Source organism: Electrophorus electricus, chromosome 4, assembly GCF_041902795.1.
Source record: "Electrophorus electricus isolate QZ-2024a chromosome 4, ASM4190279v1, whole genome shotgun sequence".
Classification (NCBI taxonomy): Eukaryota; Metazoa; Chordata; class Actinopteri; order Gymnotiformes; family Gymnotidae; genus Electrophorus; species Electrophorus electricus.
In genome coordinates, this window is record NC_137500.1 from 34,672,815 (window position 1) to 34,694,670 (window position 21,856).

Genomic DNA, 21,856 nt, shown 5'->3' on the forward strand with positions numbered 1-21,856 from the left:
ATGTGCAGTGCTTTTAAACTGTGTAGTGCTGATAAATCTGAGTCTCATCTGTATCAGTCAAACAGCCAACACCCGATGACTGACATGTTCATGCTCTCCCAAAGCAAAACAGTTTTTTCTAAGAAAGAAATTCGGTTGTTATTTAGTTATTCACTATAAGGAGTATTATTCAGCTATTACTGCAAATTATTCACTAACCACATTAAAAATAATTTGACTGATATGCAGTTGCAGGATACAACAGCAAGTCTTGGAAGTTTAAAGAACCTTAATGTTCTCTTACACTGAGGCATTGTGGTCTGCTTTCAGAGATGTTCTGCTTTCGTAAACCCACTTCCTCTCATCCTCTTTGTAAATGCACACTTCTGCAACATCTCCTCGTTCACACAGTGCTGAATGTGTGTCAGACACTTATTTAATCAAATGGGGAAAAATACTGGCATGTTGGTTTTCACAGTAGGATATTGCATCTGGGTTGCTGCATCGTCATGTTTCTCCCAGCTTATGGAGGTATTTCATTCATGTTCATATGATTTGTTCTGATTAACTGTATGTGCAGCCAATGCTAGTCTTTCATGTGTGAGTGCAACGTGTGTCACTTTTTCTCACTACCACTAAATGAAATATCACTCAGTATGATTAGCAAGTTAAAAGGAGACCCCATATACATAGATAAATATGTGAATCTAAAATTACGCATTACTATTGAGAAAAAAAAAATTTGTTCAAGAGCTTGTGTTTGATGTTATGTTTAATTTGATGCATTAGTGCAGTTATTTATCCAGCTATCCGGTAGGACAGGTCTTGATCATCAGAATTGAGTTCTTGTTTTGATTTGATGTCCCATAATTTTGGAACATCTGGCATGATAAATCCATAGTCTGGTATTATACAGAACACTCTCTCTCTTATTTAAGAGGTTTCTTCGGGACGGGGACGATGGTGGATCACTTGAAGCCGGATGGGACGATACAGAGCGTCAGGGAGAGGTTGAAGATGTCGGTGCATACCGGGGCTAGCTGGTCTGCGCAGGCTTTGAGGACTCTACCGCAGATGCTGTCTGGTCCCGCTGCCTTCCTGGTATTCACTCTTTTGAACACTTTCCACACGTCACTCTCCGTGATGATGAGGGCATTTGCCTATGGTGGGCTCTGCGCATGAGCCATTGGCTGCGCTGATAGCACCATTAGCGCTGTTAGCATTAATGCTACTAGATGTAGCCTCGAAGCGAGCGAAGAATGTGTTTAGCTCGTTCGCCAGAGACTCATCCGCGCTCATCAGTCCGGAGCGTGGGCTTCTGAACATAAGTACCAGTTGCGCTTTCAGCAGGGCCTGAACTTCACCTTATGATCAGCTCTATAGCCAGCCAGTGTTTATATTGGGGGAAATTTCCATAAACACAAGCTGTAGATACATTTTGATAAGAATTCTTCTCTCTGGAAATTCACTTTTAAATCTTCATAATAAAAGTGTCATGTTTACAGTTATACAACCCTGGCAAATTTGAGAACATTACAAATTGGACAAATGTTTTTTCATCTCTACAGCTTTAACACTACTGGTATCTTAAAATGTGGTTTATTTGAAAAGTTCTAAACATAAAATTGTGCCATAATATTCTATTTTAATTTCTAATCATAAAAATACCATTTTAAATATTTTCTGGACATATGTCCATAAAGTAAGTACATTTTACCAACAAAACATGTGTCCATAAAATGACTTGGCATGGCAGGTTGAAATGTGACTAAAATCATTGAGGAAAACCAGTAAAAGTGATTTTAGCTTACCTCCCCATCTAAAAACTGTCCCAGTGGTTAAAGTACTTGACTTTTTTCGGAAAGTTGCTGGTTCAACGTTGCCCCTGTTGGGCCCCTGAGCAAAGCCCTTAACCCTCAAGTTGTATTCAGTCATAATTGTAAATCAATTTGGATAAAAAAGCATCAGCTAAATGTTTAAATGGAATGTTTTGGTTCTATATGTCATCACATGATGATGAGTTTAAGTAAAATGAGTGCAGCCCAATTCATACCCAGCAAAATACTCAATGTGTGTTTACCATACAAATAATTAAAATTCTGCCCCTCTCTGCAAAATCATAAAAAGCAAATAAAGTTAATATAAACTAATTAAAAAAAAATTTTGGTTACCTATTTTCAGCCCAGTGTATCCTGAGTTTTGGTTTCGGCCAAGAAACTACTTTGATGCATTATTATTTGTCTTTAAGATCAATCAATAAAACTTTAGTCGTCTACAAGTAGCGATCTACACTACACATACAAAAAAGATTTGTTGCATTTTCTTATTTTTTCAATTGTTTTTACTTTGTCTCTTTCCTCTCTGCTGTAGTTGTTCCTTGGTGAATAAAAAACATCCCATACATTCTCAATTTAAACCTAATTTACCATAGGTCACAATGTAGGATGGTGTCAGCCTGGGTTCTGAGGTGAACATGAAAGATGGCTGCTGTTCAGTATGACTCATTTTTAAAAAGCAGGTGATGCAACATGTGGTGGTTTCAGCAACACAAAAAACGGCCAAGGTACAAAAAGCATCTCAGGGCTCTCTGATCTTCTGATCTCTACTATTACTATTCTCTCTCTAGTTGTTAACACTGGCTATACCCCATGATGTCTCGTGACGCGGCCAAGGCCGTTTCAGCCACCGCTACTGCCCTGAGGCATGGTAGCAGGCCTGCGGGCACCGGATCTAGTTTGCAGGAATAGTAAGCAACTGGCCTATTTCTGTCTCCATGCCTCTGCAGGAGAACTGATGTCATATACACATTTCATTCATCAACTGTCTGGGTGAATGGCTTGTCTGAATTTGGTATACCTAAGGTGGTTGTGGTTTGAGGGGCCTGTTTTAACCCCACAAATGCTTCCTCTGCCTCTGGGGTCCACTCCACCTTGGTTTGAGATCCCCCTGTTGAGACTATAGCTCTCAATGTGCATAATTAGGAACGAAGGTGTGGCAGTATGAGCATGTTCCTAGGAATGAAAGTAGCTGGCAATTGGTGGTAGGCCTTAGAATGCGAGCGATGGCTGATGAATGGCCAATGCCTTCCTCTCTCCAGAAATCATATGACCCAAGAATTTTATTACTGGCTGTACAAATTGTAGCTTCGACCTAACTGACTCGGTGGCCAGTTTCGGCCAAGTGCATGAGGAGGCGCAAGGAATCTGTTTCACACTGTTCTTGAGTGGGTGCAGCTGGAAGTAAATCGTCAACATACTGCAATTGCATACTGCCTTCCGATAACTGGAGTGGTGCTAGGCTGTCTCTGAGAGCGTCATTATAGTGGGAGATTCACAATACCCCTGACACAAGCGTGTGAACTTATAAGGTTTTCCCTCGAATTGAAAGGCAAACCAATACTGGCTATCCTCATGCACTGGGACACTGAAAAAGGCGTTAGCTAGGTCCACGACAGTGAACCATTTACTATCGTCTGGTATAGATGAGAGGATTGTGTGCGGGTTTGGGATGTTTGGAGCTCTTTGTCTAACTGCTGCATTGACTGTTTGGAGGTCCTGTACAAACCTCCATTCGTTACGACCTGGTTTTTTAACAGAAAATTGGTGTTCGCACTGGCAAATCCGGGCATGGCATTATCACTCCTACGTCCAGGAGGTCTTTGAACACTAATTTAATGCCTTCTATGGCTTCTGGATTCAGGGCATACTGACATTGCTTGGGCCTGTAATCTGACTTGGGTGTGAGTTTTACTGGTGCTACCCCTTTAATCAACCTACATCATTCTTCCCTCATGCCCACAACACATTGGGATCCTTTTTTAGGAGGTGGGACTCAAGAAGAGGAAAGCCTGTTCCTGCCATCCCTCATGCTCTTCTACCACCTCTACATGTCTTGTAACCTTGAGGGTAAATTGCACCTTTTGTCTTCTTGTTCACGTGCAGCTTCTCCCTGCTCATAATTTTTCATGCACCTTCTTGTTCTACTCTAACCCAAGGCCCCAAATTTTCCCATTCGAGGCCTCTGGGTTTTGTGATTGACACATGAGGATGTGAGAGTGCCATGGCAAAACGCTCCTTTTTGTGAGTAGGCGGTCCTTCAGCTAGCATCCCTGAGGCTACACACTTCCCCTTTCCCCAATACACACAATCGAGGCAAATGACCTCTCCTGGGAACTCCTTGCTGAACTACTTCTTTTCATACTCATGATCAGGCCCTACGGACACACATGCGGTACAGTGCAGGTTTTCCAATTTCATTACGTCTACCCCTTTTTGTTCGCTTTGTTTGAGAATATCTGACATCTGCACATTAAGAATGCATGGGTGAAATTCTGACCCCCTTCACTTTGGCAAGGGAGAGGGTGTGAGTAATGCTCTAGGGCAATATGTCCAGTGGCCCCTACCGTAGTCAATGTTTTCCCAGATAACAGGACATAATAAACCAAACTTGAACTTGATCTAATTCCCTAACCTGAAATACAGATTTTGCAGTGCCTGAGTCCACCAGGAATGACATAGTATACCCTGCACTGTTAGGGGCAGTTGTGGCAAGCAAGAGTAAGGAGGTGCAGTATACTGCAGACATGAGGGAGAGAGGGTGTGGTGCGTGTGTGCTGGGAGGGTGCGGTGTGCATGATGTGTGTGTATATGTGTGTGTGCTCTTATCTGTAGCTGCGGCTGACCCGTCCCCGACTCTGCCCGTCAGTCTGCTTCCTCTGCATAGCCCCTCTCCTTCCGTGTTTTACAGTCTCTTGTGAAGTGTCCTTTCTTTCCACACGTGCAGCATCGGTCATCTCTTACGCCATCATCCTGCTTGTAGCTCCCTCTCTCTTCCTCTTCCACGGCCTCGTCCTCGACCACGGCCTCTGCCTCTTTGTCCTGCGACAGCTGTTATCATTTTAAATTACAGTTATACACAAACCAACTATTTTGGTCAGAATGGTTGTTGTAAGTGGAGAAGCACTTGACACTATTAAGCACAGTTGAAAGTCCTGTTAAGAATGTTTTATTAACCAATTAATCTTTTGTTATATTATCTCTGTATGTAAGATATTTACCACTTGAAGATATGGAAATTAGCACTATTTAATCCACCTAAGTACAATTAATTTCAGAACCCCTGACCTTTTCAACAGAGGAGGGCAGTTGGTTAAACTGTAAAAGTGAATTTGTCTCTCATCCTTATCAAGTAGTTGTAGTGTCTGTGTACTAAACACATGCATCCAGAAACACAGCGAGAACACTGAAACTCTCTTGCGACTGTGGCACACCACAGGAAATTACTTTTTAAGATGCACAAGGATATACATAGATTAAATCAGTGAATTCCTTTATGCCATCAGTAACAGTTTGTAACTATGGCTTACTTGCACACTTTACTTTCAGAGATTTTCCTGATTAGCTGTATTAGCTGTAACTGATTTCTAGTGTTGTTCATTGTGCTTATTCTGAACTCTCACTACTGCTGTTCACTGTGCTTTTTGCTATGGTCTATTTAAATCTTGACACATTTGTCCACATATTTGTACTTATGAGTATATGCATGAGGCTAATTAAATATATGGATGAGGCTAATTCATTACAACTAGCATTTCAGAAAACACAAATAAAAAGGTGAACTGTTATGCCACTGTTATAACATTGTTAAAATTTCCCTGAAAATTAAAGTGTTTTCCCTTGTCTGTGTAATTAACCAACGCCACTTTCAACAGACATGAACTGCCTGTGTTAGTTTCTTACAAAACCAGCATAAACCCACTCACATGGTGCTCCTGCCTTTTGACTCATTCTCTCTATATGAGGTGCCACTAGCTTAAAAACAATATAATGCAGTCAGAACTCAGTTACTTCTTATTTTCCTCATACATTTTAGACAAGAAATATGTTTTCCCACATTTCTGAGAATATCATATTGTATTGTTTATTTGGAGTAGAATGTAAACTAGAAGTATAAATAATATGTCTTTCAGCAAGTACACTGCATAGTGTATATCTGAACCATCACTCTCTACGATATTAGCAAATTAACTGTTTTATTAAGACAAACGAACACCATAAGGGTTAACTACATGTATATCTAATTGGTAAAATGTTTATTTATTCAAACATTCATTCACTGTGATCAGTTGGCATAGTTAATAGACTCTCAATAAGGTATTGCTTTGATCAACAGAAGGAGTTCTCTGTGCTCTGACAAAACAGGTAGTATCTGTTAATAATGTTTAGACATGGCTTTGGATCAGATCTTCTTTCATTTTCACGCACAGTAGAAAAGGACAGGCAATGTTCTTGGTCAGAGTTTTCTGGTTCTTGTGGCGTCAGCACTACATGTTAAGAGTTTGCTTTGCTCATACACATCTGATTCAACTTGTCTCTTTCTGATTTGACTGTCATTACATGCGTCCTCACAGGGTTGAACTGTGTAGTGCTCTCTCTTATTTAAGAGGTTTCTTCGGGACGGGGACAATGGTGGCTCCCTTGAAGCCGGATGGGATGATACCGAGTGTCAGGGAGAGGTTGAAGATTTCGGTGCATACCGGGGCTAGCTGGTCTGCGCAGGCTTTGAGGACTCTGCCGCAGATGCCGTCTGTTCCCGCGGCCTTCCGGGTATTCACTCTTTTGAACACTTTCCACACGTCACTCTCCGTGATGGAGGGCATTTGCCTATGGTGGGCTCTGTGCATGATCCGTTGGCTGCGCCGATAGCACCATTAGTGCTGTTAGCCTTAGCACTGTTAGATGTAGCCTCGAAGTGAGCGAAGAATGTGTTTAGCTCATTCGCCAGAGATTCATCCGCGCTCATCAGTCCAGAGGGTGGGCTCCTGTAGTCCCTGATCGTCCGTAGTTCCTGCCACAGGCATCTAGAGCCACTCTACTGGAACCGTGACTCTACTTTCCTTCCTTTCCTCTCTCACCACCCCGAGTTCAGAGCCTCGTAGATGGTTTCGTCCACCCAGAGCTTTTGGTTGAGCTGCATCAGGATATGTCCCAGTCCACGTCATCCAGAGTGGCCACCATCTTAAATTATGTATTTTCAAACATATCTTCTGCTTCATATCGTTGTGTCCACTCTACGCCACAGCAGAATTACAGGTAAGGGTACTCTTTGTAACCTGTGTTGACCAATTTATCAGGTTTCACATTATCCAGGCGTTCTTATGTCAACAAACTAATGCTTCCTAAGCGAATAGAAACCATGACTGTTTTTGAAGAACTTTGGTGTAGACATGACCAAATAAGTGTAGTACTCCTTGGCTATCATCAATGCCGATTTGGACATAAAGAACCACTTAAACCAGTTTGTAAAAAAAAAACCCCGTAAACTACGAGTGCCAAGTCCGTACATAAGTTGCTTCGAAAGGTTTAATAGTACTTGGCACATTTAACAGTTTTCTCTTGTGTTGTGGAATTTTGAACAAACAGCAAGTCAGACGTGATTAAGAGAGTAATTTAATAAGAAAAAGAATAAAATAAATGTTTGGCTCGCCTCAGGTAGGGAGCCCCGAGTATACAAAACCATGGCTAGTTATACTACTCCTGTGCTGTCTTTAACCAATCATCTTTTCTTAAGCAGCTCTTCTTTCCTTTGTTGCTGTGGCTATAAGCCAATCGGCTCTCGGCTTGGTTTTTCCCACAAACCAACCCAAACTGACTCCAAACAGTGTGGGTTGTGTGTCAAGTTGACCTTGATGTTAACAGTTCCTGATACATGTTCAATTTAATCAGCAACAGGTGGATACAAATGTGCAAACAGCATTATTAATTTACGAACAAAAGGATCAGTGTGATTTTATATGAATCACATAATACATAGTTTCGTATCATTTCCCATCACATTTCCCCCCTTTGATTCTTATACAATCATTTGTTAATTATCAGAGAATACAGTGTGCAGGTACAGGGTGTTATCCTCATCCAGGTCCTCTTTAGTGACCTGAATAAGTTGGTATCTGGTATCCATATTCATGCGAATAGTACTAAGTATACATTGACATAACAAGGTCCACAACATATAATCAAGGCAAATAGTAAAATGGATGGGAGAATCATAATTACAATACTTTTCCACATTGAGAAGAGAGATCCCTGTTTCCAGTCCCAAGGTCTCACTCCGGCTTCTTCAGCACGAAGTTGGTCAGCAATCTTACTCATGTGGTCCAAGGCCATGGAGATATTATCTCCAGGTGCATCATTGGGCGGTATGTACGTGCAACAATGGTCGCCTATCATTGAGCACACTCCCCCTTCCTTAGCGAGGAGCATGTCCAAGGCCATGCGGTTTTTTGTCGTCAGTAGTACTTGGAATGGTCCTCTCCACCTGGGTTGGCTCCACCGCTTCCTTCTGAAGTCTTTTATCAGCACCCAATCGCCTGGTTGATGCATGTGGAGGGGATTGTCCATCACCTCAGGAAGGACTGCCTTTACCTGCTTAGACACATGGGAGAGAGATTTGTGCAGAGACACACAATACTGCAAAAGCGATTCATTGATCAGATTAGTGTCCCAGTCGGGTGGTCCTACCCCTGTGTTGGGAGGCTGTCCAAACACCATCTCAAAAGCTGATAGTCCTGTTCGTGCCTGCGGTCTGTTTCGACATTGCCACAGGACGAGGGGAAAGCATTTTACCCAATTCATGCCTGTTTCCTGCATTAATTTAGCTAGACCCCCTTTAATGGTACCGTTTGCCCGTTCTACTGCCCCTACGCTAGCTGGGTGATAACTGCAGTGTTTTCTCATATCCACCCCTAGGTATTTAGTCAGAGCCTTTAGCCCTTCATGTACGAAGGGTGTTCCATTGTCACTAGACACTCGTTGTGGCAACCCCACCGGGGAATGATTTCTCTCAGTAGTGCTTTTGCTACTGCATCACTATCTTGTTTGCCTGTTGGGAAGGCCTCCACCCACTTACTGAACATGCACACACACACAAGCATGTACCTCTTCCCTTCAGCTGGTGTTAGTTCTACAAAATCTATTTGCCCATGTTGAAATGGCTCACTGGGCGGCGGGTGTCCGGCGGGTGCGTGTTTGGTATGATTATCTCCGTGTGGTGTATTTTGTGCAAATACCAGGCATCGGGAACAAAACTTTTGGGTATGTGCGTTTATTCCCGGTGCATACCAATGTCTCGTTATGCTCTCCACTATCCCCCCTTTGCTCATGTGACTCCTCCCATGAGCAATCTCAATTAGTCCTTTCATTTAGGCTGTGGGGAGACATGGTTTGTTCGAATGGTTTATTGGGATCTGGAATGCCTAAGGCAGGCATGACCTGTAATAACTGCTTCAATGCTGTAAAGGCCGCTTCGGCTTCTGGCGTCCATTCTAACTGAAAGGCATTCGACCCCTTGGTCGGTACTATATTCCTGAGTGGCCCCTCATGCTCTGCATAAGATGATATAAATGTTCTACAATAGGAACACATGCCTAAAAAGGACAGCAGTTGTTTTTTCATTATGGGTTTTGGTATAGTCAAGATGGCATTCACTCGGTCTTTAGTCAGCATGCGCGTTTGTTCAGTAATGTCATGTCCTAAAAAAAAAAATGCACTTGCTGCTTACAAAACTGTAATTTGGATTTGGATGCTTTATGGCCTTCCCCTGCTAAATGATGTAGCAGTGCCACCGTGGCTTGTTTACACGCTTCTCGTGTTTTCCCACAAATCAAAAGATCATCAACGTATTGCAGCAAGGCTGTTCCTTCAGGGAGCTCCAAAGCTTCTAGGCTTCGGTGTAAGGCGGCATTGCAAATGGTTGGTGATTCACAATACCCCTGACACAACCTCGTGAATGTGTATGGCTTTCCTTCAAAAGTGAAAGCAAACCAAAATTGACTATCCTTGTGCACAGGTACACAAAAAAAAGCATTGGACAAGTCAACTACACTGAACCACTTGCTATCTGGTGGGATCTGAAAGAGAATGGTGTGCGGGTTTGGAACTACTGGGGCTCTAGGGTGTACTGCCGCGTTGACAGCCTGCAAATCCTGCACAAATCTCCATTCATCTCTCCCTGGTTTCTTAACTGGGAAAATTGGAGTACGTACCGGTGAATCTGGGCACGGCACGATTACTCCTGCTTGTTTTAATGATTGGAACACAGGCCTAATACCCTCCGCTGCCTCTGGTTTCAGAGGGTATTGGTGCTGGTGTGGTCTATAATCAGATTTTGGGGTGATGTGGACAGGCTCGCATCCTTTTATTAAGCCCACATCATTTTTTCCCTGTGCCCATAACCCTGCAGGAACTGTTTTCAGTTCCTCTTCCTCCTCCTCTGAGAGGGTAACAGAGGCTGCCATAATTACCATATTTGGACTCACGAGCTCGACCCCCCTTTTACAATTTAACCTATACGGGGCTGGCATTTTCCACACTTCTATGCTCGGGCTGTACATAATTTCATACTGGGGTTCTTTTATCCAATCAGTTGCGCTCAACACACGTTTGGTCCATAACCCTACTCTCTGCCAATCTGGGTCAGCATGTGCGCTAGCCAACGACACATAAGGTGCTGCATGTGAGATCGAATATAAAGATTTCTGTTTAGCTGAGAGCTGCACCACTCCCGCAGCCCACTCGCAATCCCATGCTATAGCTGTGATAATCAAACTGTCGCTGCCCCCTAAGTCAAATTTTTGTTCAAAATCAACATCAGATCCCTCATGGACCTTCATTGTACAGTGAATAGAGTCACTTTGTTTAACTGTCAGCTCTCCGGGTAGCGTGTTAGTAACTTCAGTCATAAAATGTGTTAGTACTTCCCCAGCAGTGCACTGCAATTCATACACGTACAAAGGGACTCCTGCCTCTAGCTGGACTCCCTGTGTAGGTGTTTCCCACATAACAAATAACCCCTCTGGGTTGCTGCTAATTGTGCACCCAAGTTTACACATTAAATCTCTAGCTAACAAATTAATTGGACAGGTTTCTGACACCAAAAAGCTGTGTTTGAATTGGCTGTTTCCTAAACTACATTGGAGAGGCTCGGACATCCTTTCATCAATGGGATGACCTCCCACTCCAATTACTGTTATCCCATATCCTGGTCTCATTCTACATTCTATTAAACCTTCTTTTAACACCGAGTGGGTAGCACCACTGTCAACCAAAAACTTAACATTTTTTCCCTCTACGTTCACAATCACCTCGGGGAGGCCTCTTGACCCCTTACTAATCTGCTGTAATAGTTGGTCATTTAAATTTGTTACTTCCCTTTTGTCGTCTTCTCTCAGTGGTCCGTCGCCGTCCTGCCTCTCCGCCGCCCGTCAGTCTAGCTTGACTTCCTTAATTGTAGGATCAAAATCACCAAAATCTTCTTCGTTCTCCCCCTCAGGACAGTCTATTGCAAAGGGTCCACACTTCCCAGAATTGTAGCACTCTTTCCCTTCAAGTCCCTTTCCTTGGCCTCTTCCTCTCCCTCGTCCGCGTCCACGTCCTCTGCCACATCCACGACCTCTTCCTCTGTCCCCTACTGTCTGGAGCATGGTCAGCATCGCCTGATGAGTGGTGTCGGCACGCTGACGCTCCCGTTTGATGATGCTTGGCGTGTTCTTCAATAGTTGACAAAGGGGCTCTACTATAGCCGATGCAGTTTTTTCTGATGAGGTCGCTAATGTCCTTTCTCATGTTCATAAGGAAGCTGTTTCTCAGATGAGCTTCCCATGCCCCCACTTCTCCGAGGCCCGCTGCACGTTGTGCTGGCGCGTCAATTCCACAATGGTCAGTGTGGACACGTGTCAAACGAATGAGGAAATCAGCGACGGGCTCATCATCTCTTTGCTTGCATGCTGCTATCACATCAGTGTTAACAGGTGTTGGATATGCTGCTTCCATTCTTTTGATGAGTCCTCTTATCATCTCTCTGTATGGGCTGTTTAGGTCAGGTTGGCCTTGGGGCGGTGCATTCCACTCAGGCAGATGGAGACGGACATCTCCATTCACCCAGCCTCTGTCAATGCGGTTATACTGTGGTCCGAGTCGAATCATCAGCAACCGTCTCAATTCAGCCTGAGTTGTTCTGCAGGACTGCACGAATGCCATCAGTTCTTGTCCGAAGCGTCGTCCGCCGATGTCACCTGGCTTGCTCAGGCCGTCGGCCGCTTTCATGATGTCGTCTGCAGTCCAGTGACGGTGGACCATAATCACTCCCTCAGGTCCAGATACCTCCACCATCGGGAACTGCGGGGCATAGCTTGTCTCAGGCCCTGCGGATGGCTTTATAGTGGCGTGACTTCGAGTGTGATGAGCCACTGGTGATGTTATTGCCTCCAGTTGTCGTCTTGGTTCGTCATATGGAGACGGCTTTGATGTTAGCGATGAAGTCCCTGGCTCAGGATATGGAGGTGGGTTTGTTGGCACTTGTGGTTGCTCAATCAGCTGGGGGGCTCTCGGCGGGGCAGCATTGAGGTCAGGATCAGCTAAGGAAACACACTGAGACACTTCATTATTACCTTTTCTATGCCCTACCTGCTGCTTCTGTCTTTTTTCAGCTTCCTCTAACCACATTTTTGCCTTTTCCAACATATCTTCACTGTTCTTGTCAAAATATTTCCGCGCTTTCTTATCAGCCTCCCTTGATTTAACCTTAACTCTTTCAACCAATTTAAGTAAATATGCAACACTCAAAGTCCCCGATACATTAAACCCATAGTATTTAATCCAAAATGGGACGTGTGTATTTACATGTTCCCCATAGTGTTTGCTCATTTGGAAAAACAGGCTACTGGAAAACTTGTCTTTGCTAAATTCATATTCCTTACTTTGCCCTCCACCCTTTTTTTTTTTTTTTTTTTTTTCTTTTGTGGGTAAGGGCGATAAACAAATAAAATAAACAAACAAATAAACCCAAATATGACAGAAACAAACAAATAAACTCTTTTCTCTTTCTCCCCCTTTTTTTTATATAAGGGTAAAGGGGGTACTAATATTTTATTTAAAATTTTCCTTTTTTTTTTTTTGTTTCCTTTCTGTTAATCACGTCTCCGACGTTGCTTTAATTTAGTTCCGCTCCAGCAATCTGTGCTGGTTCACTGAGTCCACTCCTTTCCCTGCGGGGTGTTCTGTCAGCCCGGGCCTATTTCTTACACTAGTATGTCTACTCAGCCTGTTCTCTTAGGCTGGCGGAGTCCCAGACTCCGGAGTCCTCCTGACCCTATTTTTAAGCCCTAGTATCTCATATACTCTGCTACATTGCAGACCCACCCCAGGGTAGACTCAGGCGGATCACTATGTCACTTTCTTCTAAGATTAAATTACTGTAATTCCACCACTTACTTTCTGTTCGTTGGATCAGGCGGAGTAGACCACCGGAGTCTAGCGGGACGTCACTCCCTGGTTAGGTACTTTCCCGTATTCTTGTGGATTTCCCTTTTTCTCCAGCTCAGTTTTCTCTCTGAGGAGCGTCCTCGAAGTTCAGTCACCGCTGCTCCGCGTGTTGCCTCTTGCTGATCCTTGCTGATCCTGCCGACTACGCCAATTTTTGTGGAATTTTGAACAAACAGCAGGTCAGACGTGATTAAGAGGGTAATTTAATAAGAAAAATAAAATAAATGTTTGGCTCGCCTCAGGTAGGGAGCCCCGAGTATACAAAACCGTGGCTAGTTATACTACTCCTGTGCTGTCTTTAACCAATCATCTTTTCTTAAGCAGCTCTTCTTTCCTTTGTTGCTGTGGCTATAAGCCAATCGGCTCTCGGCTTGGTTTTTCCCACAAACCAACCCAAACTGACTCCAAACAGTGTGGGTTGTGTGTCAAGTTGACCTTGATGTTAACAGTTCCTGATACATGTTCAACTTAATCAGCAACAGGCGGATACAAATGTGCAAACAGCATTATTAATTTACGAACAAAAGGATCAGTGTGATTTTATATGAATCACATAATACATAGTTTCGTATCATTTTCCATCACATCTTGTTTAGAATTTTCTCTTGGTCATGAACAGACTTAATCAGTAGTCTAGACCTGTCAATGACGTTCTTATTTTGTTGAGGGTTTTTTGTGTGTGTCCCCCTATTTCTCTTCGCTTCAAAGGCTTCTACAGTAACACCATGTCCATCCCTACGGACAATGAAAGTTGAGTTGTATAAAATAGCAGTTCATCCTTAAACGGTGTAGGAGGGAAAAGGAGATTGGAAATCTTAAAAAAAAAAAAAAAGATTATTTAAGGGTTCTACAACTCATCCATTGCCGGTTCCCAAGCGCCGGATGCGAAAGGAGGAGGGTTAGGCGCCGGGCCAGCAACCCGGCCCTGTAGAAACTTCTACCGCTATGGAAACAACAAGCAAATATTCTAAACGATCCCATCAGCAAAGAGGACCTGGCTCTAACTTGATGATGGTGCTGGAGCAAACCCCCGAGGGTGTCCAACGCCCGATGCAGACCGGAACCTTCGATGCAAAAATGATTTCCAAATTAGGCACCTGGAACGTTAGAACTCTCTGCAAAAGTGGGAACTACAATCTTGACATATTGGGCATCTCCGAAATGCATTGGACTGGATCGGGAAAGATCGTAAGTGATGGCAAATCAGTCCTGTATTCAGGACATGAGGAGCACCATATTCATGGTGTCGGATTGGTGCTTAGTAAAAAGGCATCATGTGCACTGCTTGGATGGAGACCTGTCAACGATCGCATCATCACGGCACGATTTCAATCAAGACACGCTAAAACTTTCATCATCCAAGTATACGCTCCAACCGAAGACTCCGATGACGATCGGAAGGATATGTTCTATGGACTGCTACAAGACACCATTGATGAAATTCCGACCCATGACGTTAAACTTCTCATCGGTGATTTCAATGCGCAAATTACCGACGACCGTCGTGGCTTAGAAAACGTCATTGGTCCACACAGTTTGGGGTGGCAGACCAACGATAATGGTGAACGACTTCTATCCTTTAGCAATATGAACAATTTCTGCATTGGTAACACATACTTACGACACAAAAACATCCATAAGAAAACCTGGCGATCGCCGGATGGAGCCACATACAATGAAATTGACTTTATCTGTATCTCTTGGCGATGGCGTTCAACACTATTGGACGTCAGAGCCTATCGCGGAGCGGACGTTGGATCGGACCATTATCTCATATGATCCTCAATTCGGTTGTGGCTCAAGCAGAGAGAACAAAAGCAACGACAACGTCCTTGCGCTGTGGAGAAGCTGAAAGATCCTGCCGCGGTCCAACAATTCCAACTGGAGTTGAGAAATCGGCTCGAGCTACTCCAAGATGCGGGCGACCTCGATGAATACTGGATGGCATTCAAACAAGTAGTCATAGAAACGGTAAAGGAAACCGTGGGTCGCCGACGCGGGACACAGAAAAAACGTTGGATACGGGACCCAGCTTGGAGCCTGATTGACGAAAGGAAAATCGCAAAATGCCGATGCGAACAGGCAAAAGCTGACCCTGACAAGGAAACCACAGCAGAGCGATATCGGTAACTGGATACGGCAGTCAAACGAAGCTGCAAATCTGAAGGCATGGTTGGAATGCAAAGGAGCCGAAGCACATGAGGCGGCTAGCAAGAATGACAATAAGACGCTGTACCGCATTGTACGAGAGTTGACTGGGGCATGGAGCAACTCAAGTGCACCCATCAAAAACAAGGACGGGGTGTTTCTGCTCACCAAAGAAGAACAAGACTCGTGCTGGGTAGAACACTTCAAGGAAACCTTGAACCAGCCCACCCCTGCCAACACCTATGACTTTGGCGCCACACCGCCACCTCCAGACCTGGTAGTTAATTTTGATCTAATCACTATCAAGGAAACTAAGGTGGCTATTCGAACACTCAAAGTCAACAAAGCACCCGGCCTAGACGAGATAGCACCGGAAATGCTAAAGCATGGTGGAGACGCAATTGTAAACACCCTCACAGTGCTGCTCAACAAGTGCTGGCAAGATCAGAGCGTACCAAGTGACTGGAGGAAAGGAGTAATCGGGAAACTCTCCAAGAAAGGCAATACTGCCGACTGCAACAATTGGCGGGGCATTACACTCCTCTCGGTTCCTGGGGAAGTCTTCTGTAGCGTTCTATTATGGCGCCTACAACAAGCAGTGGATGAAATTCTCCGGGAAGAGCAAGCCAGATTCAGAGCAGGCCGATCGTGCAGTGAGCAGATTTACACGCTTCGTAATATCATGGAACAGCGCATCGAATTCTAGCGCCCCCTGCTCATCGACTTTATCGACTTCAAAAAGGCTTTTGATAGCATCCACAGGGGCTCCTTGTGGAAAATTTTACGAGCCTACGGCATTCCACAACGGTTTGTCAATGTCTTCCAGAACCTATATATCAGCTCTAGCTGCTGCGTCAGGACAGACGATGGCTACACAGACTTCTTCAACATCGAAACCGGAGTCAAGCAAGGATGTATCCTGTCGCCAATTCTCTTTTTGCTCGCAGTCGACTATGTCATGAAAAAGGTGATGATGAGCCCAGTGACTGGAATCCCTTGGACAAATGGATCTCATCTCACTGATCTCGATTTCGCAGACGACATTGCCTTGCTAACGAATACAAAACTGGCTCTACAATCCATGACAGCATGCCTTGAGGGTGAAGGGAAAAAGGTTGGCCTACGCATTAACACAGACAAAACCAAGGTCATGCGGGTGAATCGTCAAACGAAGGTGCAGATAACTATTGGGCAGCAAACGGTGGAGGACATCGACGAGTTCACATATCTCGGCAGCATAGTATCCAATTATGACGGTGGCTCAGAAGCGGATGTTCGATGTAGGATCAGAAATGCGGCGGGTGTGTTCCAGCATCTACGCCGCATCTGGTCCTCAACAACAATCAATACAGGAATCAAAATGCATCTGTGCTCCGCGATCGTCATCCCAACCACCATTTATGCCAGTGAAACCTGGAGGAACACAAAGAGGATCGCTCAGAAACCAAACGTTTTCCATCAACGGTGCCTCCGCCAAATATTGGGTATCTCGTATAAGGACAGAATTACCAATGAGGAAGTTCTTCAATGGAGTGGATTGCGAAAGCTGGAAGAAATCGTCACCGAACGCAGAATGCGCCTCGCTGGTCATCTCCTACGTCTTCTAGACAAACGCATCTCAAAGGCAGCTGTACACTGGACACAGACAGGAGGAAAGCGAAAGCAAGGCCGACCCAAAACCACCTGGAGATCAACCTTCATCACCGACCTAAAAACTATTGACATACGCTCACTGGATGAAGCCAGAGACGCTGCAGCCGATAGGACCCGTTGGAGAGCGCTTGTTGCCCAATGCACCAAGGAGTGCAGGAGGAACTAAAGTAAAAAAAAAAAAAAAACTCATCAGGGCTGGGCTGGGAATTAACTTCAGCCCTGGGTTTCTTTCTAGAGCAGCCCCTTACAATCACAGCAACAATGAGCTTCCTTTCAGCTCTCAAACAAGTGGTGCAGTTTAATTTATCTGTATCTTGAAGGTTATTTTTTTGTTGCACCATTTGTAAGTCAGTAATTTGTGTACTGTCCCTTTAAATTACATTTACGTAAAAGGCGTGTGCACGTAGGCCACGCAGAGTTTTGGTTTTGTGCTGTACATGACGGTTGGCTGGACCCAGCAATTATTTACTTCTTTAGTAACGCGTTATGAGCTTTGGATGTTTTTACCAGTGATATGAATTTTACGTCATGTCGTTCACTCCTACTGCAATGCTTCGAATCTTTTAAGCAAATTTACATTTACATTTATGGTATTTAGCAGACGCTCTTATCCAGAGCGACTTACAAAAGTGCTTTGTCATTTACTCATAGAATATATCCAAGTACAGTATAGTAGGTTAGAATTAAACATACCAATGTACTAGAATACTGTAGAATACAGGGATGAATGCTGATACCTAGAAGTGCAAAATACATAAGATCTATCTTAAACAATGATAAGTGCTATGAACAATAAGTGCTAGAGTTTGTTATAAAGCATAAATAGTGCCCTACAATAAGTACTAAATTAGTCAGTCAATAAGGGAGCAGTGTCAGTTATCCTTTAAATATTTTGCAAATAGATGGGTCTTCAGTCTGCGTTTGAAGACTGCAAGGGACTCTGCTGTCCAGACAGCAAACGGGAGTTCATTCCACCATCTTGCAGCCAGGACAGAAAATAGTCTCAATGCTTGTCATCCGTGAGACCTGAAGCAAGGTATTTCAAGCCGAGCCGTACTTAAGGTTCGAAGTACTCGAGGTACAGATCGGGCTTTGACCATTGACCACATGTATGAAGGAGCTGGTCCATTTTTGGCTTTGTAGGCAAGCATCAAGGTTTTAAATCTGATGCGTGCAGCTACAGGGAGCCAATGAAGGGAGCGCAGCAGTGGACTAACGTGTGAACTTCAGAAGATTGAATTATGTATTTTCAAACATATCTTCTGCTTCATATCGTGCTGCTGCATTCTGGACAAGTTGTAGAGGTTTGATGGCTCTTAGAGGAAAACCAGCAAGTAGCGAGTTGCAGTAGTCTAGCTTTGAGATCACAAGAGACTGCACAAGCACCTGGGTAGCTTCCTGCAAAAGAAAGGGTTGAATCCTTCGTATCTTACAAAGGAGGAATCTGCAAGACCGGGTTAGATTAGAAACATGAGTTGAGAACGACAACTGGTTGTCCAAAGTTACGCCCAAGCTACGGGCAGCTTCGGATGGTGATACCAGGGAGTTCTCAAAGGAAACAGTGATGTCATGGTAAGGGTTGAGAGTACCTGGGATGAACAGAAGCTCAGTTTTACTGGGGTTGAGCTTCAAGTGGTGAGCTGTCATCCATGACGCAATGTCAGTGAAGCACGCCGAGATACGTCTGGAGACCTGCGTGTCAGAGGGTGGAAAAGTAAGAAATAATTGAGTGTCATTGGCATAGCAGTGGTAGAAGAAACCAAGAGAAGATATTACGTCACCAACAGAATGAGTATACAAAGAGAAGGGGGTCCAATACTGAGCCTTGTGGAACACCAGTGGAGAGTCTACGTGGTTTGGATGTGGATCCTCTCCATGTCACCTGATAGGACCGTCCATCCAGATAGGGCTGAAACCATCTCCAAGCAGAGCCAGTCACACCAAGCCTGAAAAGAACAGAGAGAAGAATGTTGTGGTTTACTGTGTCAAAGGCTGCTGAAAGGTCTAGAAGAATCAAAACAGATGACTGTTTGGCAGCTTTAGTGGCATGAAGTTTTTCAGTCACCGCTATGAGGGCCGTTTCTGTAGAATGTGCTGGTTTGTAGCCAGACTGATTGGGATCATGCAGCTGGTTCTGGGTGAGAAAAAGAGACAATTGATTATAAACTGCTCATTCAAGGGCTTCTGAGAGGAAAGCGAGAAGTGATACCGGTCTGTAGTTGGTAACGCTGGAGCTGTCAAGTGTGGCCTTCTTGAGGATTGGTACCACCCTGGCGGTTTTGAATGCAGTAGGAAATGCCAGGGCGTTTTCAGTCCTATTGGCTAAATTAAGTACCTGCCATGCCAAACCATTAATTTTATTAAGGGCTGCAGTAGTTCCTCCTACCAGGAACAAACTCTAACCTATGTTTGCTCCAGGGTCAGTCCATGGGTTGGCCATTACATACCCACCATACCTATTAGGGGTGCCAATAATTATAGACCTTTTAGCACTGCCTGATGTCGACTGCGAATGTGTATATATGACCAGAGATGGGATAGTTAATGCTGGGGTACAACATCCTTTCCAGGGAAATTGATGACTGGTATTATTAACAATCAAAGTGGGTAGGCTGGAGTATGCCATCCTACCGCATATCCACATGATAGCTGTAGATGCTCAAGTGCCCAGGATCACAGGGCAAAGAGACGGTGTGCCTGTTATATTATTTATTGTGCATCTGCCCAGTCCCACACCTAATGCCCATACCTCGTTTTTACATGGCATGTGGCCTAAAAATGGACCATCAGGTAAGACTGCAGAACACAGACAAGGTGGTACCTGTCACAGGTAATACTGGTAGGGACATATTTCTGAATTGAGGTAATACCATTTACTAATGTCAATGTCGCAGTCTGTCCTGTGGTCCGGCCATGAACCACCATCCAAGGCCCATGCGGGGAGATTACCAATGGCAGCTACTGCCTTAGATACATTTAGCATAAACCCTACTCCCATATTGATTTGACAGTCTGATGAGTTATAATTAAGTGCTGCTGCTGTAACATCATCTACCGAGGCTGGTACCCATGGTGTATGGAATGCTTGACATTCCAGAGGCTCCGCCTCTCCTGCCGCTACCAGGGAGACCTCACAAACTAAATTGCCATTACATTGTTGTTGATGACTCTGAAAGCCCACTATCCCCCCTTTTGTACCTTTCGAGACTGAAAATAATGCCAATATTATCACACTAATGGCGCCCGTTATTCCTATAGTAAGGTTTTGCATGCACTTATCAGGAAAACAAGGAGAGAAAAGACCAAAGAGTCTGCAAAGGGATGTTGATAGATATCCTAACTGCCTATCAAGTTATAATACCAATGCTAAAGTGTACAGGGCCAAGGAGTAATTCGTTGGTGTGTGGTGCAGCCGAGGAGCAGGCCTTCAGCATGAAATCATATAACAAATTTTGTACTCTATGTGAATGTGTTAAGGTGCATTTGGCTTGTTGGATGCGTTAGCTACTGGTGATTTCTTCAGTCAGCTGGCGTGTATCTACTGTGCTGATCCCGATGTTAGCACATCGGTTCGGGTCACTGCGATCACGGTTGTTGGGGGTCCGTACGCAGCTTCACCAACTTTCCGAGGGTTCAATGATTTGACCCAAACAGTATCATCTGGAATAAATGGAAGAGTAGGCTTGTCTGTGGGAAGAGGGAGAGCGCAAGAGACATGACCATACACACTGTTCAGTTTCTCAATCAACATTTGGGTGTAGTCTGCCAAGATCACGTCCATGTCACCTGAATGAGAAACACTTGGGTTACCTCTGACCCATGGAGTGGTAAATGGTCTACCAAAATTGACCTCAAATGGTGACAATTTGGTGGTGGCATTGGGCGTCATTCTGATCTCACATAACACTGCTGGCAGTAGATCTATCCACTTCTTTCCTGTTTCCATCATTGCCTTTGTTAACCTTTCTTTCAAGGTACGATTCATTCTCTCAACAATGCCAGATGACTGAGGATGATGAGGGATGTGAAACCTCCAGCCAATAGTTAGGTAGGTGCATAGTTTCTGAGTTACCTTGGAAATGAAACAGGGTCCCTGATCTGAATCTATTACCTGAGGCACACCATACCATCGGCATTGTCTCCTTGGCTAGCTAGGATTTTAACCACAGTGCGGAAAGTCTTCCTTAGAACAAAGAAACGTCTCAGTCCACTTGGAAAACCTGTCTACAATCACCAAAGGGTACTTCAACTGAACACAAGGTGTCATGTGCGCAAAATCTATCTGTAGACACTGCTTCTAGCACATTTACAAAATTTGACAAATTTGATACATGTAAATAAATTTGCTATAAAAAATAATGTAGGCCAATCTTAAATCATGTCACATCAACAGTTAGTCTGTATTTTGCATACAGTATAGTATTCAGTGGTAATGGGGTTATTATAAAATTAGGTGAATGTTTTATAAGTAGATGTTAAGAAAATCTTATGTGATGATTATCAGATCAGGGCTGGGTTTCCCAAAAGCACCATAAGCAAAGATAATCTCTAAACTGTATTATACGGAACACTCTCTCTCTTATTTAAGAGGTTTCTTCGGGACGGGGACGATGGTGGATCGCTTGAAGCTGGATGGGATAATACCGAGTGTCAGGGAGAGGTTGAAGATGCCGGTGAATACCGGGGCTAGCTTTTCTGCGCAGGCTTCGAGGACTCTGCCGCAGATGCCGTCTGGTCCCGCCGCCTTCCGGGTATTC

At 44.2% G+C, this 21,856-nt stretch overlaps 2 long non-coding RNA genes across 5 annotated transcripts; one reads left to right on the plus strand and one right to left on the minus strand.

Moving 5' to 3' along the window:
* Nucleotides 1-343: 343 nt before the first annotated feature.
* LOC145657576 (uncharacterized) lies at nucleotides 344-21,656 on the plus strand. Of its 3 annotated transcripts, none has more exons than XR_014123394.1 (3): nucleotides 344-510; nucleotides 918-1,080; nucleotides 21,074-21,656. It is a non-coding gene; the product is annotated as an uncharacterized LOC145657576 (long non-coding RNA). The 3 variants fall into 3 exon arrangements; XR_014123395.1 differs by lacking the exon at nucleotides 21,074-21,656 and adding an exon at nucleotides 6,422-7,292; XR_014123396.1 differs by lacking the exon at nucleotides 21,074-21,656 and adding an exon at nucleotides 3,801-5,472.
* Nucleotides 7,412-14,110, minus strand: LOC145657577 (uncharacterized). Of its 2 annotated transcripts, none has more exons than XR_014123398.1 (2): nucleotides 13,248-14,110; nucleotides 7,412-8,402 (listed from the first exon to the last, which is right to left on the minus strand). It is a non-coding gene; the product is annotated as an uncharacterized LOC145657577 (long non-coding RNA). The 2 variants fall into 2 exon arrangements; XR_014123397.1 differs by having other exon boundaries at nucleotides 7,412-8,405.
* Nucleotides 21,657-21,856: the final 200 nt, after the last annotated feature.